Here is a 15,736-nt window from a genome sequence, read left to right on the forward strand (position 1 = left end):
AACAACCAATCAAAGTTCTAGAAGTAAAGGCGTGGTCAAGTCCAAAAAGTAGCAGAGACTCCTCTTTTCCCTTGGATAGTGATTGGAAACACTCACTCACTCACTCACTCACTCACTCACTCACTCACTCACTCACTCACTCACTCACTCACTCACTCACTCACTCACTCACTCACTCACTCACTCTCCCTGATTTGTGGCTTTCACCCAGTTGCTGTTCTTAAGTTGTTTCCCCTACAGCTCCTGTGTTGCTCCCCTACTTCCCAATTTGTCTCCCCTGCCCGCTCTACTGCCGGTCCCTTCCTCCTCCCATTTATGCACTTTGATGCTGAGTTTCTACTTCTAAGCATGTACTTTTATGTACATGAAACCTTTTTTTATCTACTGCTCCAAGACTGGTGTCCCTTCTTGGATCTATAAGTAACAACAACAAACCAGTGGTGCATCATGCTGTGGGCGCTTGCGTGCATGGCTGTCTGTGGGAGAAGCGTGCATGGTTGTGTGTGGGAGAAGCGTGCATGTCTGTGTGTGGGAGAAGCATGCATGGTTGGTTGTGGGAGAAGCGTGCATGGTTGTGTGTGGGAGAAGTGTGCATGGTTGTGTGCGGGAGAAGCATGCATGGTTGTCTGTGGGAGAAGCGTGCATGGTTGTCTGTGGGAGAAGCATGCATGATTGGTTGTGTGTGGGAGGAGCATGCATGGTTGTGTATGGGAGAAGCGTGCATGGTTGTCTGTGGGAGAAGCGTGCATGGTTGTGTGCGGGAGAAGCATGCATGGTTGGTTGTGTGTGGGAGAAGCATGCATGGTTGTGTGTGGGAGAAGCATGCATGGTTGTCTGTGGGAGACGCGTGCATGGTTGTCTGTGGAAGAAGCATGCATGGTTGTCTGTGGGAGAAGCGTGCATGGTTGTCTGTGGGAGAAGCATGCATGGTTGGTTGTGTGTGGGAGGAGCATGCATGGTTGTGTATGGGAGAAGCGTGCATGGTTGTCTGTGGGAGAAGCGTGCATGGTTGTGTGTGGGAGAAGCATGCATGGTTGGTTGTGTGTGGGAGAAGCATGCATGGTTGTGTGTGGGAGAAGCATGCATGGTTGTCTGTGGGAGACGCGTGCATGGTTGTCTGTGGAAGAAGCATGCATGGTTGTGTTTGGGAGAGGCATGCATGGTTGTGTGTGGGAGAAGCATGCATGGTTGATTGTGTGTGGGAGAAGCGTGCATGTTTGTGCGTGGAAAAGCGTGCATGGTTGTGTGTGGGAGAAGCATGCATGTTTGCGTGTGGGAGAGGCATGCATGGTTGTGTGTGGGAGAAGCATGCATGATTGTCTGTGGAAGAAGTATGCATGGTTGTTTGTTGGAGAAGCATGCATAGTTGGGTGTGTGTGGGAGAAGCATGCATGGTTGTGTGTGTGAAAAGCGTGCATGGTTGTGTGTGAGAGAAGCATGAATGGTTGTGTGTGGGAGACGCGTGCATGGTTGTGTGTGGGAGAAGCATGCATGGTTGGTTGTGTGTGGGAGAAGCGTGCATGGTTGCGTGTGGGAGTAGCGTGCATGGTTTCGTGTGGGAGAAGCGTGCATGGTTGCCTGTGGAAGAAGCGTGCATGGTTATGTATCGGAGAAGCATGCAAGGTTGTGTGGGAGAAGCGTGCATGGTTGTGTGTGGGAGAAGCATGCATGGTTGTGTGTGAGAGAAGCGTGCATGGTTGTGTGTGAGAGAAGCGTGCATGGTAGTCTGTGGGAGAAGTGTGCATGGTTGTATGTGGGAGAAGCGTGCATGGTTGTGTGTGGGAGAAGCATGCATGTTTGTGTGTGAGAGAAGCGTGCATGATTGTGTGTGGGAGAAGCTTGCAAGGTTGTCTGTGTGTGAGAGAAGCATGCATGGTTGATTGTGTGTGAGAAGCATGCATGGTTGTGTGTGTAAATAGCATGCATGGTTGTTTGTGGAAGAAGCATGCATGGTTGTGTTTGGGAGAATCATGCATGGGTCGCTGTGTGTGGGAGAAGCATGCATGGTTGTGTGTGGGAGAAGCATGCATGGTTGTGTGTGGGAGAAGAGTGCATGGTTGTGTGTGGGAGAAGCATGCATGGTTGTGTGTGGTAGAAGCATACATGGTTGTGTGTGGGAGAAGCATGCATGGTTGTGTGTGGGAGAAGCATGCATGGTTGTCTGTTGAAGAAGCATGCATGGTTGTGTGTGTGTGTGAGAAGCAAGCATGGTTGTGTGTGTGAGAAGCCTGCATGGTTGTCTATGGGAGAAGCATACATGGTTGTGTGTGGGAGAAGCATACATGGTTGTGTGTGAGAGAAGCCTGCATGGTTGTCTGTGGAATAAGCATGCATGGTTGCGTGTGGGAGAAGCGTGCATGGTTGTCTGTGGGAGAAGCATAGATGATTGTGTGTTGGAGAAGCATACATGGTTGTGTGTGGGAGAAGCATGCATGGTTGGTGGTGTGTGGGAGAAGCATGCATGGTTGTGTGTGGGAGAAGCATGCATGGCTGTCTGTTGAAGAAGCATGCATGGTTGTGTGTGTGTGGGAGAAGCATGCATGGTTGGTTGTGTGTGTGAGAAGCATCCATGGTTGTGTGGGAGAGAAGCATGCATGTTTGTCTGTGGGAGAAGCGTGCATGGTTGTGTGTGGGAGAAGCGTGCATGGTTGTCTGTGGGAGAAGCGTGCATGGTTGTCTGTGGGAGAAGCATACATGGTTGTGTGTGGGAGAAGCATGCATTGTTGGTGGTGTGTGGGAGAAGCATGCATGGGTGTGTGTGGGAGAAGCATGCATGGTTGTCTGTTGAAGAAGCATGCATGGTTGTGTGTGTGTGTGGGAGAAGCATGCATGGTTGGTTGTGTGTGTGAGAAGCATGCATGGTTGTGTGTGTGAGAAGCATGCATGGTTTTCTGTGGAAGAAACATGCATGGTTGTGTGTGGGAGAAGCATTCATGGTTGGTTGTGTGTGGGAGAAGCATGCATGGTTGTGTGTGGGAGAAGCATGCATGGTTGTGTGTGGGAGAAGCATGCATAGTTGTGTGTGGGAGAAGCATGCATGGTTGTGTGTGGGTGAAGCGTGCATCATTGTCTGTGGGAGTAGCATGCATGGTTGTGTGTGGGAAAAGCATGCATGGTTGGTGGTGTGTGGGAGAAGCATGCATGGTTGTGTGTGGGAGAAGCATGCATGGTTGTCTGTTGAAGAAGCATGCATGGTTGTGTGTGTGTGGGAGAAGCATGCATGGTTGCTTGTGTGTGTGAGAAGCATCCATGGTTGTGTGGGAGAGAAGCATGCATGGTTGTCTGTGGGAGAAGCGTGCATGGTTGTGTGTGGGAAAAGCGTGCATGGTTGTCTGTGGGAGAAGCGTGCATGGTTGTCTGTGGGAGAAGCAAACATGGTTGTGTGTGGGAGAAGCATGCATTGTTGGTGGTGTGTGGGAGAATCATGCATGGTTGTGTGTGGGAGAAGCATGCATGGTTGTCTGTTGAAGAAGCATGCATGGTTGTGTGTGTGAGAAGCATGCATGGTTGTGTGTGGAAGAAGCATGCATGGTTGTGTGTGGGAGAAGCATGCATGGTTGGTTGTGTGTGGGAGAAGCATGTATGGTTGTGTGTGGGTGAAGCGTGCATCGTTGTCTGTGGGAGTAGCATGCATGGTTGTGTGTGGGAGAAGCATGCATGGTTGTGTGTGGGAGAAGCATGCATAGTTGTGTGTGGGAGAAGCATGCATGGTTGTGTGTGGGTGAAGCGTGCATCGTTGTCTGTGGGAGTAGCATGCATGGTTGTGTGTGGGAGAAGCGCACATGGTTGTATGGGGGGAAGCATGCACGGTTGTGTATGTAAATAGCATGCATGGTTGTTTGTGGAAGAAGCATGCATGGTTGTGTTTGGGAGAATCATGCATGGGTCGTTGTGTGTGGGAGAAGCATGCATGGTTGTGTGTGGGAGAAGCATGCATGGTTGTGTGTGGGAGAAGAGTGCATGGTTGTGTGTGGGAGAAGCATGCATGGTTGTGTGTGGTAGAAGCATACATGGTTGTGTGTGGGAGAAGCATGCATAGTTGTGTGTGGGAGAAGCATGCATGGTTGTCTGTTGAAGAAGCATGCATGGTTGTGTGTGTGTGAGAAGCAAGCATGGTTGTGTGTGTGAGAAGCCTGCATGGTTGTCTGTGGAAGAAGCATGCATGGTTGTGTGTGGAAGAAGCGTGCATGGTTGTCTATGGGAGAAGCATACATGGTTGTGTGTGGGAGAAGCATACATGGTTGTGTGTGAGAGAAGCCTGCATGGTTGTCTGTGGAAGAAGCATGCATGATTGCGTGTGGGAGAAGCGTGCATGGTTGTCTGTGGGAGAAGCATAGATGATTGTGTGTTGGAGAAGCATACATGGTTGTGTGTGGGAGAAGCATGCATGGTTGGTGGTGTGTGGGAGAAGCATGCATGGTTGTGTGTGGGAGAAGCATGCATGGTTGTCTGATGAAGAAGCATGCATGGTTGTGTGTGTGTGGGAGAAGCATGCATGGTTGTCTGTTGAAGAAGCATGCATGGTTGCGTGTGTGTGGGAGAAGCATGCATGGTTGCTTGTGTGTGTGAGAAGCATCCATGGTTGTGTGGGAGAGAAGCATGCATGGTTGTCTGTGGGAGAAGCGTGCATGGTTGTGTGTGGGAAAAGCGTGCATGGTTGTCTGTGGGAGAAGCGTGCATGGTTGTCTGTGGGAGAAGCATACATGGTTGTGTGTGGGAGAAGCATGCATTGTGGGAGAAGCATACATGGTTGTGTGTGGGAGAAGCATGCATTGTTGGTGGTGTGTGGGAGAATCATGCATGGTTGTGTGTGGGAGAAGCATGCATGGTTGTCTGTTGAAGAAGCATGCATGGTTGTGTGTGTGAGAAGCATGCATGGTTGTCTGTGGAAGAAGCATGCATGGTTGTGTGTGGGAGAAGCATGCATGGTTGGTTGTGTGTGGGAGAAGCATGTATGGTTGTGTGTGGGTGAAGCGTGCATCGTTGTCTGTGGGAGTAGCATGCATGGTTGTGTGTGGGAGAAGCATGCATGGTTGTGTGTGGGAGAAGCATGCATAGTTGTGTGTGGGACAAGCATGCATGGTTGTGTGTGGGTGAAGCGTGCATCGTTGTCTGTGGGAGTAGCATGCATGGTTGTGTGTGGGAGAAGCATGCATGGTTGTGTGTGGGAGAAGCGCACATGGTTGTATGGGGGGAAGCATGCACGGTTGTGTATGGGAGAAGCGTGCATGGTTGGGTGTGGGAGAAGCATGTATGGTCGTGTGTGGGAGAAGCGTGCAAGGTTGTGTGTGGGAGAAGCATGCATGGTTGTGTGTGGGAGAAACGTGCATGGTTGTGTGTGTGTGGGAGAAGCGTGCATGGTTGTGTGTAGGAACAGAATGCTTGGTTGGTTGTGTGTGGGAGAAGCGTGCATGGTTGTCTGTGGGAGAAGCATGAATGGTTGTGTGTGGGAGAAGCGTGCCTGGTTGTGTGTGGGAGAAGCTTGCATGGTTGTCTGTGGGAGAAGCAAGCATGGTTGTGTGTGGGAGAAACTTGCATGGTTGTGTGTGGGAGAAGCATGCATGGTTGTGTGTGAGAGAAGCATGCATGGTTGTGTGGGAGAAGCGTGCATGGTTGTCTGTGGGAGAAGCATGCATGGTTGTGTGTGGGAGAAGTTTGCATGGTTGTGTGTGGGAGAAGCGTGCATGGTTGTGTGTGGGAGAAGCGTGCATGGTTGTGTGTGGTAGACGTGTGAATGGTTGTGTATGGGAGAAATATGCATGGTTGTCTGTGGAAGAATCATGCATGGTTGTGTGTGGGAGAAGCATGCGTGGTTGTATGTTTGAGAAGAATGCATGCTTGTGTGTGGGAGAAGCGTGCATGGTTGTGTGTGGGGGAAGCGTCTATGGTTGTCTGTGGAAGAAGCATGCGTGATTGTGTGTGGGAGAAGCATGCATGGTTGTGTGTGGGAGAAGCATGCATAGTTGTGTGTGGGAGAAGCATGCATGGTTGTGTGTGGGTGAAGCGTGCATCGTTATCTGTGGGAGTAGCATGCATGGTTGTGTGTGGGAAAAGCATGCATGGTTGGTGGTGTGTGGGAGAAGCATGCATGGTTGTGTGTGGGAGAAGCATGCATGGTTGCCTGTTGAAGAAGCATGCATGGTTGTGTGTGTGTGGGAGAAGCATGCATGGTTGGTTGTGTGTGTGAGAAGCATCCATGGTTGTGTGGGAGAGAAGCATGCATGGTTGTCTGTGGGAGAAGCGTGCATGGTTGTGTGTGGGAAAAGCGTGCATGGTTGTCTGTGGGAGAAGCGTGCATGGTTGTCTGTGGGAGAAGCATACATGGTTGTGTGTGGGAGAAGCATGCATTGTTGGTGGTGTGTGGGAGAATCATGCATGGTTGTGTGTGGGAGAAGCATGCATGGTTGTCTGTTGAAGAAGCATGCATGGTTGTGTGTGTGTGTGGGAGAAGCATGCATGGTTGGTTGTGTGTGTGAGAAGCATGCATGGTTGTGTGTGTGAGAAGAATGCATGGTTGTGTGTGGGAGAAGCATGCATGGTTGTGTGTGGGTGAAGTGTGCATCGTTGTCTGTGGGAGTAGCATGCATGGTTGTGTGTGGGAGAAGCATGCATGGTTGTGTGTGGGAGAAGCATGAATAGTTGTGTGTGGGAGAAGCATGCATGGGTGTGTGTGGGAGCACATGGTTGTATGGGGGGAAGCATGCACGGTTGTGTATGGGGAAGCATGCATGGTTGTGTGTGGGAGAAGCATGTATGGTCGTGTGTGGGAGAAGCGTGCAAGGTTGTGTGTGGGAGAAGCATGCATGGTTGTGTGTGGGAGAAACGTGCATGGTTGTGTGTGTGTGGGAGAAGCGTGCATGGTTGTGTGTAGGAACAGCATGCTTGGTTGGTTGTGTGTGGGAGAAGCATGCATGGTTGTCTGTGGGAGAAGCATGAATGGTTGTGTGTGGGAGAAGCATGCCTGGTTGTGTGTGGGAGAAGCTTGCATGGTTGTCTGTGGGAGAAGCGAGCATGGTTGTGTGTGGGAGAAGCTTGCATGGTTGTGTGTGGGAGAAGCATGCATGGTTGTGTGTGAGAGAAGCATGCATGGTTGTGTGGGAGAAGCGTGCATGGTTGTCTGTGGGAGAAGCATGCATGGTTGTGTGTGGGAGAAGCGTGCATGGTTGTGTGTGGGAGAAGCGTGCATGGTTGTGTGTGGTAGACGTGTGCATGGTTGTGTATGGGGGTTGTGTATGGGAGAAACATGCATGGTTGTCTGTGGAAGAATCATGCATGGTTGTGTGTGGGAGAAGCATGCGTGGTTGTATGTTTGAGAAGAATGCATACTTGTGTGTGGGAGAAGCGTGCATGGTTGTGTGTGGGGGAAGCGTCTATGGTTGTCTGTGGAAGAAGCATGCATGGTTGTGTGTGGGAGAAGCATGCATGGTTGTGTGTGGGAGAAGAATGCATGGTTGTGTGTGGGAGAAGCGTGCATGGTTGGTTGTGTGTGGGAGAAGTGTGCGTGGTTGTGTGTGGGACAAGCATGCATGGTTGTGTGTGGGAGAAGCGTCCATGGTTGTCTGTGGAAGAAGCATGCATGGTTGTGTGTGGGAGAAGCATGCATGGTTGGTTGTGTGTTGGAGAAGTGTGCATGGTTGTGTGTGGGAAAAACATGCATGGTTGTCTGTAGAAGAAGCATGCATGGCTGTGTGTGGGAGTAGCATGCAGGGTTGGTTGCTTGTGGGAGAAGCGTGCATGATTGTATGTGGGAGAAGCCTGCACGGTTGTCTGTGGGAGAAGCATGCATGGTTGTGTGTGGGAGAAGCATGCATGGTTGTCTGTGGAAGAAGCATGCATGGTTGGTTGTGGGAGATGCATGCATGGTTGTGTGTGGGAGAAGCGTGCATGGTTGGTTGTGGGAGAAGCATGCATGGTTGTCTGTGGGAGAAGCATGCATGGTTGTGTGTGGGAGAAGCATGCATGGTTGTCTGTGGAAGAAGAATGCATCGTTGGTTGTGGGAGAATCATGCATGGTTGTGTGTGGGAGAAGCATGCATGGTTGGTTGTGGGAGAAGCATGCATGGCTGTGTGTGGGAGAAGCGTGCATGGTTGTCTGTGGGAGAAGCATGCATGGTTGTGTGTGGGAGAAGCATGCATGGTTGTGTGTGGGAGAAGCATGCATGGTTGTCTGTGGAAGAAGCATGCATGGTTGGTTGTGGGAGATGCATGCATGGTTGTGTGTGGGAGAAGCGTGCATGGTTGGTTGTGGGAGAAGCATGCATGGTTGTCTGTGGGAGAAGCATGCATGGTTGTGTGTGGGAGAAGCATGCATGGTTGTCTGTGGAAGAAGAATGCATCGTTGGTTGTGGGAGAATCATGCATGGTTGTGTGTGGGAGAAGCATGCATGGTTGGTTGTGGGAGAAGCATGCATGGCTGTGTGTGGGAGAAGCGTGCATGGTTGTGTGTGGGAGAAGCATGCATGGTTGTGCGTGGGAGAAGCATGCATGGTTGTGTGTGGGAGAAGCATTCATGGTTGTCTGTGGGTCAAGCATACATGGTTGTGTGTGGGAGAAGCATGCATAGTTGTGTGTGGAAGAAGCATGCATGGCTGTCTGTGGAAGAAGCATGCATGGTTGTCTGTTGAAGAAGCATGCATGGTTGTGTGTGTGTGTGGGAGAATCATGCATGGTTGGTTGTGTGTGTGAGAAGCATGCATGGTTGTGTGTGTGAGAAGAATGCATGGTTGTGTGTGGGAGAAGCATGCATGGTTGTGTGTGGGTGAAGCGTGCATCGTTGTCTGTGGGAGTAGCATGCATGGTTGTGTGTGGGAGAAGCATGCATGGTTGTGTGTGGGAGAAGCATGAATAGTTGTGTGTGGGAGAAACATGCATGGGTGTGTGTGGGAGCACATGGTTGTATGGGGGGAAGCATGCACGGTTGTGTATGGGGAAGCGTGCATGGTTGTGTGTGGGAGAAGCATGTATGGTCGTGTGTGGGAGAAGCGTGCCAGGTTGTGTGTGGGAGAAGCATGCATGGTTGTGTGTGGGAGAAACGTGCATGGTTGTGTGTGTGTGGGAGAAGCGTGCATGGTTGTGTGTAGGAACAGCATGCTTGGTTGGTTGTGTGTGGGAGAAGCGTGCATGGTTGTCTGTGGGAGAAGCATGAATGGTTGTGTGTGGGAGAAGCGTGCCTGGTTGTGTGTGGGAGAAGCTTGCATGGTTGTCTGTGGGAGAAGCGAGCATGGTTGTGTGTGGGAGAAGCTTGCATGGTTGTGTGTGGGAGAAGCATGCATGGTTGTGTGTGAGAGAAACATGCATGGTTGTGTGGGAGAAGCGTGCATGGTTGTCTGTGGGAGAAGCATGCATGGTTGTGTGTGGGAGAAGCGTGCATGGTTGTGTGTGGGAGAAGCGTGCATGGTTGTTTGTGGTAGACGTGTGCATGGTTGTGTATGGGGGTTGTGTATGGGAGAAACATGCATGGTTGTCTGTGGAAGAATCATGCATGGTTGTGTGTGGGAGAAGCATGCGTGGTTGTATGTTTGAGAAGAATGCATGCTTGTGTGTGGGAGAAGCGTGCATGGTTGTGTGTGGGGGAAGCGTCTATGGTTGTCTGTGGAAGAAGCATGCATGGTTGTGTGTGGGAGAAGCATGCATGGTTGTGTGTGGGAGAAGAATGCATGGTTGTGTGTGGGAGAAGCGTGCATGGTTGGTTGTGTGTGGGAGAAGTGTGCGTGGTTGTGTGTGGGACAAGTATGGATGGTTGTGTGTGGGAGAAGCGTCCATGGTTGTCTGTGGAAGAAGCATGCATGGTTGTGTGTGGGAGAAGCATGCATGGTTGGTTGTGTGTTGGAGAAGTGTGCATGGTTGTGTGTGGGAAAAACATGCATGGTTGTCTGTAGAAGAAGCATGCATGGCTGTGTGTGGGAGTAGCATGCAGGGTTGGTTGCTTGTGGGAGAAGCGTGCATGATTGTATGTGGGAGAAGCCTGCACGGTTGTCTGTGGGAGAAGCATACATGGTTGGTTGTGGGAGAAGCATGCATGGTTGTGTGTGGGAGAAGCGTGCATGGTTGTCTGTGGGAGAAGCATGCATGGTTGTGTGTGGGAGAAGCATGCATGGTTGTGTGTGGGAGAAGCATGCATGGTTGTCTGTGGAAGAAGCATGCATGGTTGGTTGTGGGAGATGCATGCATGGTTGTGTGTGGGAGAAGCGTGCATGGTTGGTTGTGGGAGAAGCATGCATGGCTGTGTGTGGGAGAAGCATGCATGGTTGTCTGTGGAAGAAGAATGCATCGTTGGTTGTGGGAGAATCATGCATGGTTGGTTGTGGGAGAAGCATGCATGGCTGTGTGTGGGAGAAGCGTGCATGGTTGTGTGTGGGAGAAGCATGCATGGTTGTGCGTGGGAGAAGCATGCATGGTTGTGTGTGGGAGAAGCATGCATAGTTGTGTGTGGAAGAAGCATGCATGGTTGTGTGTGGGAGAAGCATGCATGGTTGGTTGCTTGTGAGAGAAGCATGCATGATTGAATGTGGGAGAAGCCTGCATGGTTGTCTGTGGAAGAAGCATGCATGGTAGTGTGTGGGAGAAGCATGCATGGTTGTGTGTTTTGTCCTCTTAGAAAATCAAGAAGCCCTATTGGCTTTGCAAATGCTTGTTATTGAACTGCTTTTAGACACATTCATCCTGACCCTTTTATTTAAACTCATCCTTCCCCCTTCTGCAAATTACAACTTTTCTTTATTGATGGACTAGTCTTATACTGTGTTTGACAGGTTTTTTGCATCATGTAATCTGGAAGGTTAGCGTTGCAGGCAATGGTTTGGTGCATTTAAATAAATAAATAAATAAATAAATGTAGCCCTCTGACAAACCCTGAGGCTAGAAGAATTGCCCTGTGGGAATCCATGTTACACCCCCTAGTAGGGAGTGTACATTGTTTTGCTAACTGTAACTTGTACATATTTGTAATTTTATTGCTGTAAACCCGATGCTCGTCCTTTGGGCCAACTTGTGCTCAGTAGAGTAGGCCTGTAAAGGGGGCTCTTTATTGCACATTGTTAAATCCTGTAGACGCGTGTTGTACAACAGGTGATCTCACAGATTACTGTAGTAGGCCTGGGCTTTGGCGTACGCCACGCCCCTCGGATCACTCCTGCATGTAGGTATGTTCACTTCTTAACTCTCATAGGAGGAGTATGCATTGTTTTGTCATCTGTACTTTTTACATGTTTATAATTTTATGAGTGCATGAACGTTTGTGAGCAATACAGAGGCCTGATTGGTTCTGGTGACAACCTAATGATAAAGGCCATGTTCCTGATTGGTTCTGGTGACCACTTAATGATAAAAGCCATGGACCTGATTGGTTCTAGTGAGAACCTAATAATAAAGGCCATGGACTTGATTGGTTCTGGTGACCACCTAGTGATAAAGGCCATAGGCCTGAAAGGTTCTGGTGATAACCTAATAATGAAGGCCACAGGCTTGATTGATTAATTGGGAAAAGGTATGTCTGTTACGGTATGTCTGTTTGTTCATTATGAAAAGTTATGACAAAGGTAGTAGGACTGACCTTTTATCTTGTCAAGCATATAATGAAGCCAATATGCCTTTAAATGTAGAATGGTGTTGCAATCTTTTAACGTTTATCGGCCGGACTCTCCCAGATTACTGGAGTCGGTAAGGATTGTGGTGACGGGTCGCCCTTCTGACATCCCCTGAGGATAAAAGGTTTCACTGGGATGCTTCTTGCTAGGCCATCGTGGGAGGGCGGGTGTATTGATAATTCAAGGTGTAATTCTGCCCATATGTTTACCCGCATGGCCCTATGCCTGAGTTGGGTACAATCACCAACCAGTGGCCACCACTGGAGATTGACAATTCCTTTGGGAATGTGGTCTGAGCGGCCATAGGTTTGATCTATTTATGATGCTAAAGGGTATGACAATGGCAGTGAGCCCGACTTACCGATTGTGAAAAGCCTATGTTAAGCCAATAAGCCTTTGAAGCTGGATTGATCTTACACTGATTTACGGCTTGTAGACCGCTATTTTGCTACATGGAGGATGCAGGGGCGTAACACAGACCCCCGCAGCCCACGCGGTGCGGGGGGCCCAAAGCTCCAGTGGGCCCCCTGTCCGGAGAGCATCTAATTGAGCCCGGAGGGGACCCTCTACATACCTTGCAGGGAGACCCCCTCAATTTTCGTTATGCCAGTGAAAGGATCATAGACTATCGTAGCAGGCAAGAGGTTTGGTGTTGGAAATCCCTCTGACAAAACACTGGTACCTTAAGATTTGCACAAATAGACTCCTTGTTTTACCCCCACTAGAGTGATATATAGTGTTTTGCCAACTGTAAATGTGTCCCTATAAGGCTGATGCCCTTGGAGTAGGACAATCATGCTGAGTCCCTAAATAGCGTCAGATCATCCGGGCAACCTCTGCTGCTCAGAGGCCGGCAGCTGCTACCTGCCCAGGGCCATCGTCTGCCATCCAGCTGTGCATGCAGCGACTGATGTGCAGAACCTTCCAGTGCTGGCTTCAGCAAAACGCTGGAGCTATATCTACTCCTTGAGTCACGTGTGCCTGCAACCACACGTCTGCAATGACGGGACGCATGACGTCATCGCAAGGGATCGTGAGACGCATGCGTTGATTCTGTCTGTCCTGTGTGGAATCTGTGTACGACTCGAGTCGAGAGAAGTTACAAATGCTGTGCTCTGTGCAAGAGAAGTGTGCACTGCTGCTGTTTTTCCTGTGCCTGTTCTCTTACTGTTGTTATTTATAGATGTAAAGCGCACTGTAACCCTACGGCCATCTTGGCACTAAGATACACGTACACTGCCAGCAAGATGTGCTGCAGAAAAGTCAGGCTGTATTAAAAATACTTATACTCTCGGAAAGAGTCAAGTTTTTATTTTCTTACAGAACAGCAAAAGATCAGTGGGCAGACCATTCCATAGGCGTGCAGCTGCGATACTGAAAGCTCTTCCCCCCGATTTTGCTCTTTTAATCCTCGGTATTTTTACTAGGTTGGCTTAAGAAGAACGGAGATTACGTGCAGCAGCATACCAGCCAAATCTACTCTGCAGCGGTTTAGGCCCAAACCCATGCAATGCCTTAAAAACACTACTGAGTGACTTAAATTGAATCCTCTGTAGTACCAGGCGCCAGTGGAGCTACGCTAAGGCCAGAGACGCAGATGACCGTCGTGGTCTCATTAACGCAAGCTTTGCTGCTGCAGACGCAATTCTCTGGAGTCTCCCAATCAATTACCTAGGGGACTCCAGTGGCAAAGTATTGCAGTAATCCAGACGGCTCAGAATGACACTCCTTACCACTAAAGCTCTGACCTGAATTGGTAGCATCGGAAGAATCTTCCGAAGTACTCTGATAAGAGAGAAGCTACTCCCAGAAGCTTGTTGACTTGAGTCTCTAGGTTCAGCTTACCATTGAGGCTGAGCCCCAGGTTACGTACCGTCTCAAAGGGTACCAAAGGAGCATCCATGCGGATTGGCCAAAAGCTAGTTGGAAGTGTCGGAGGCACTTTACTTACCCAACAATACAGAATCTCAATTTTATCACTAATAAATTGCAGGGAGTTATCTCTCAGCCAGTTTGTCATTTCCTGCATACAGATGTGAAAATGTCCTATAGAAACAGCAGGATCTCCTTCCAGAGACAGAATAAGCTGAGTATCATCAGCATAATTCAGAAGACCAATGTTATGTGACTTGATCATAGCTATCAACGGAGTCATATAGGCATTAAATAATATTGGGCTAATTGCTGACCCACGAGGTACACCATGCCCAATGTCAACAAGATCCGATTGATAAGGGGAGAGAGACACTGCTTTCCGCCTAATGGCCAGATAAGATTGAAATCCTCTGTGACTGAGAGACTCTAAACCTACTGTGTTGTGTGTGAGAGACGCATGTGTGGCTGCATTGCTGCTGAAACCCTGAGCCTGCTGTCTGGGTGAGAGAGGCGAAACCTGCCGTGTTGCGTCTGGCAGAAGCATGCATTGCTGCTGTCACTCTGAGCCGGTTCTGTGTGAGAGAAGCTAACCGTTCTATGACCTCTGTGAGAGGAGAATGCATGGCTGCTGTCTGTTCTGCACATGTTCTTTGTGGGAGAGGAAGAAGCTAAACCTGCTATATTTAGTGAGACAACAGCATGCATTGCGGCTGTCTGTCCTGCACCTGTTCTGTGTGTGAGAGAAGATAATCTGCTGTGTTGTGTGTGTGAGAAGCATGTGTGGCTGCTGTCTGTCCTGCACCTGTTCTGTGCGACAGAGAAGCTAAACCTGCAGTGTTGTGTCTGAAATAAGCATGCACTGGTGCTGTCTGTCCTGTATGTGTGGGAGACACTAACCATGCTTTGCTGAATGTGTTGGAGAAGCATGCACTGGTGCTGTGTGCGAGAAGCATGCATTGCTGCTGTCTCTTCTGCATCTGTTCTTTGGGCGTGAGAAGCTAAAAAGGCAACAGGTCTTTCTTGTGTGAGGGAATGAGCACAGCTAGTGTTCGTCTTCCAAGTGGCCTTTTTGTGTGAGGGAGCATGCCTTTCTGCCCTCTATACAGCACCTCTTCCATGTGTGAGAGAGAAGGGCATTTGTTGCTGCCCCTGGTGCACATATTCTTGTAAGGGAACTGCACCCATAGGGAGGTTCTCTTCTTGCATGTTTTATTCACTACAGGCAGAAACTGCTACATCTTCTGCAAAAAGCCCTTCCACTGATGCATACGGCCAGCCCTCATGAAAGCAATGATAGCCCTATTTTCAAACTCCTGGGTCAGAGACATGGCTGCTGTAGGAACACGAGTATCTAAACAAATAAACAGGCAGAGGCCTTGCACGTGGATGTGTCCTTGCGCCCTGCACATGGCTGCAATTGGCTCTGTTTTAACAGGGACAGGCACTACCCATAATCCTGCAGTATGCAAATGACCCAGTGATCCTGGACAGAACTGACAGGCCCCCAAAGAGATTTACATGAATTACTTCTACACAACTCATGCAATAAACGAGCTGCTAACAGCAATACATTAATTACTTCTACACAATGCATGCAATTAATGAGCCACTAACAGAAATACATTAATTACTTCTACACTACTTCTCGCAATAAAGAAGCCACTAACGGCAACACATGAATTACTTTTACACTACTCGTGCAATAAATGAGCCACTGCCAGCGATACATGAATTACTTCAGTACAACTCGTGCAATAAATGAGCCTCTAAACGCAATACATTTATTACTTCTACGAAGCTCACGCAATGAATGAGCCACTAACAGCAATGCATTACTTCTACAATACTTGTGCAACAAATGAGCCACTAACAGCAATATATGAATTACTTCTACCCAACTCACTCAATAAACGAGCAACTAACAGCTACATGAATGACTTCTGCACGATTCACGCAATAAATGAGCCACTACAAGCAATACATGAATTACTTCTACACTACTCGTGCAATAAACGAGCCACTAACAACAATAATTGAATTACTTTGACACTACTTATGCAATAAATATGTCACTAACAGCAATACATGAATTACTTCTTCACTACTTGTGCAATAAATGAGCCAATAACAGCTATACAGGAATTACTTCTACACTACTCATGCAATAAACGAGTCAATAACAGCAATACATGAATTACTTCCGCACGATTCACGCAATAAATGAGCCACTATAAGCAATACATGAATTACTTCTACACTACTCGTGCAATAAACGA

The 15,736-nt window shown here is 49.0% G+C and overlaps 1 protein-coding gene across 2 annotated transcripts in view; it reads right to left on the reverse strand.

The window, feature by feature from the left end:
• TMEM132C (transmembrane protein 132C) overlaps nucleotides 1–15,736 on the reverse strand; it is a 1,238,854-nt gene that overhangs the window by 248,808 nt on the left and 974,310 nt on the right. The window lies entirely within an intron of this gene.

The sequence above is a fragment of the Lissotriton vulgaris genome, chromosome 11, assembly GCF_964263255.1.
Source record: "Lissotriton vulgaris chromosome 11, aLisVul1.2, whole genome shotgun sequence".
NCBI lineage: Eukaryota > Metazoa > Chordata > Amphibia > Caudata > Salamandridae > Lissotriton > Lissotriton vulgaris.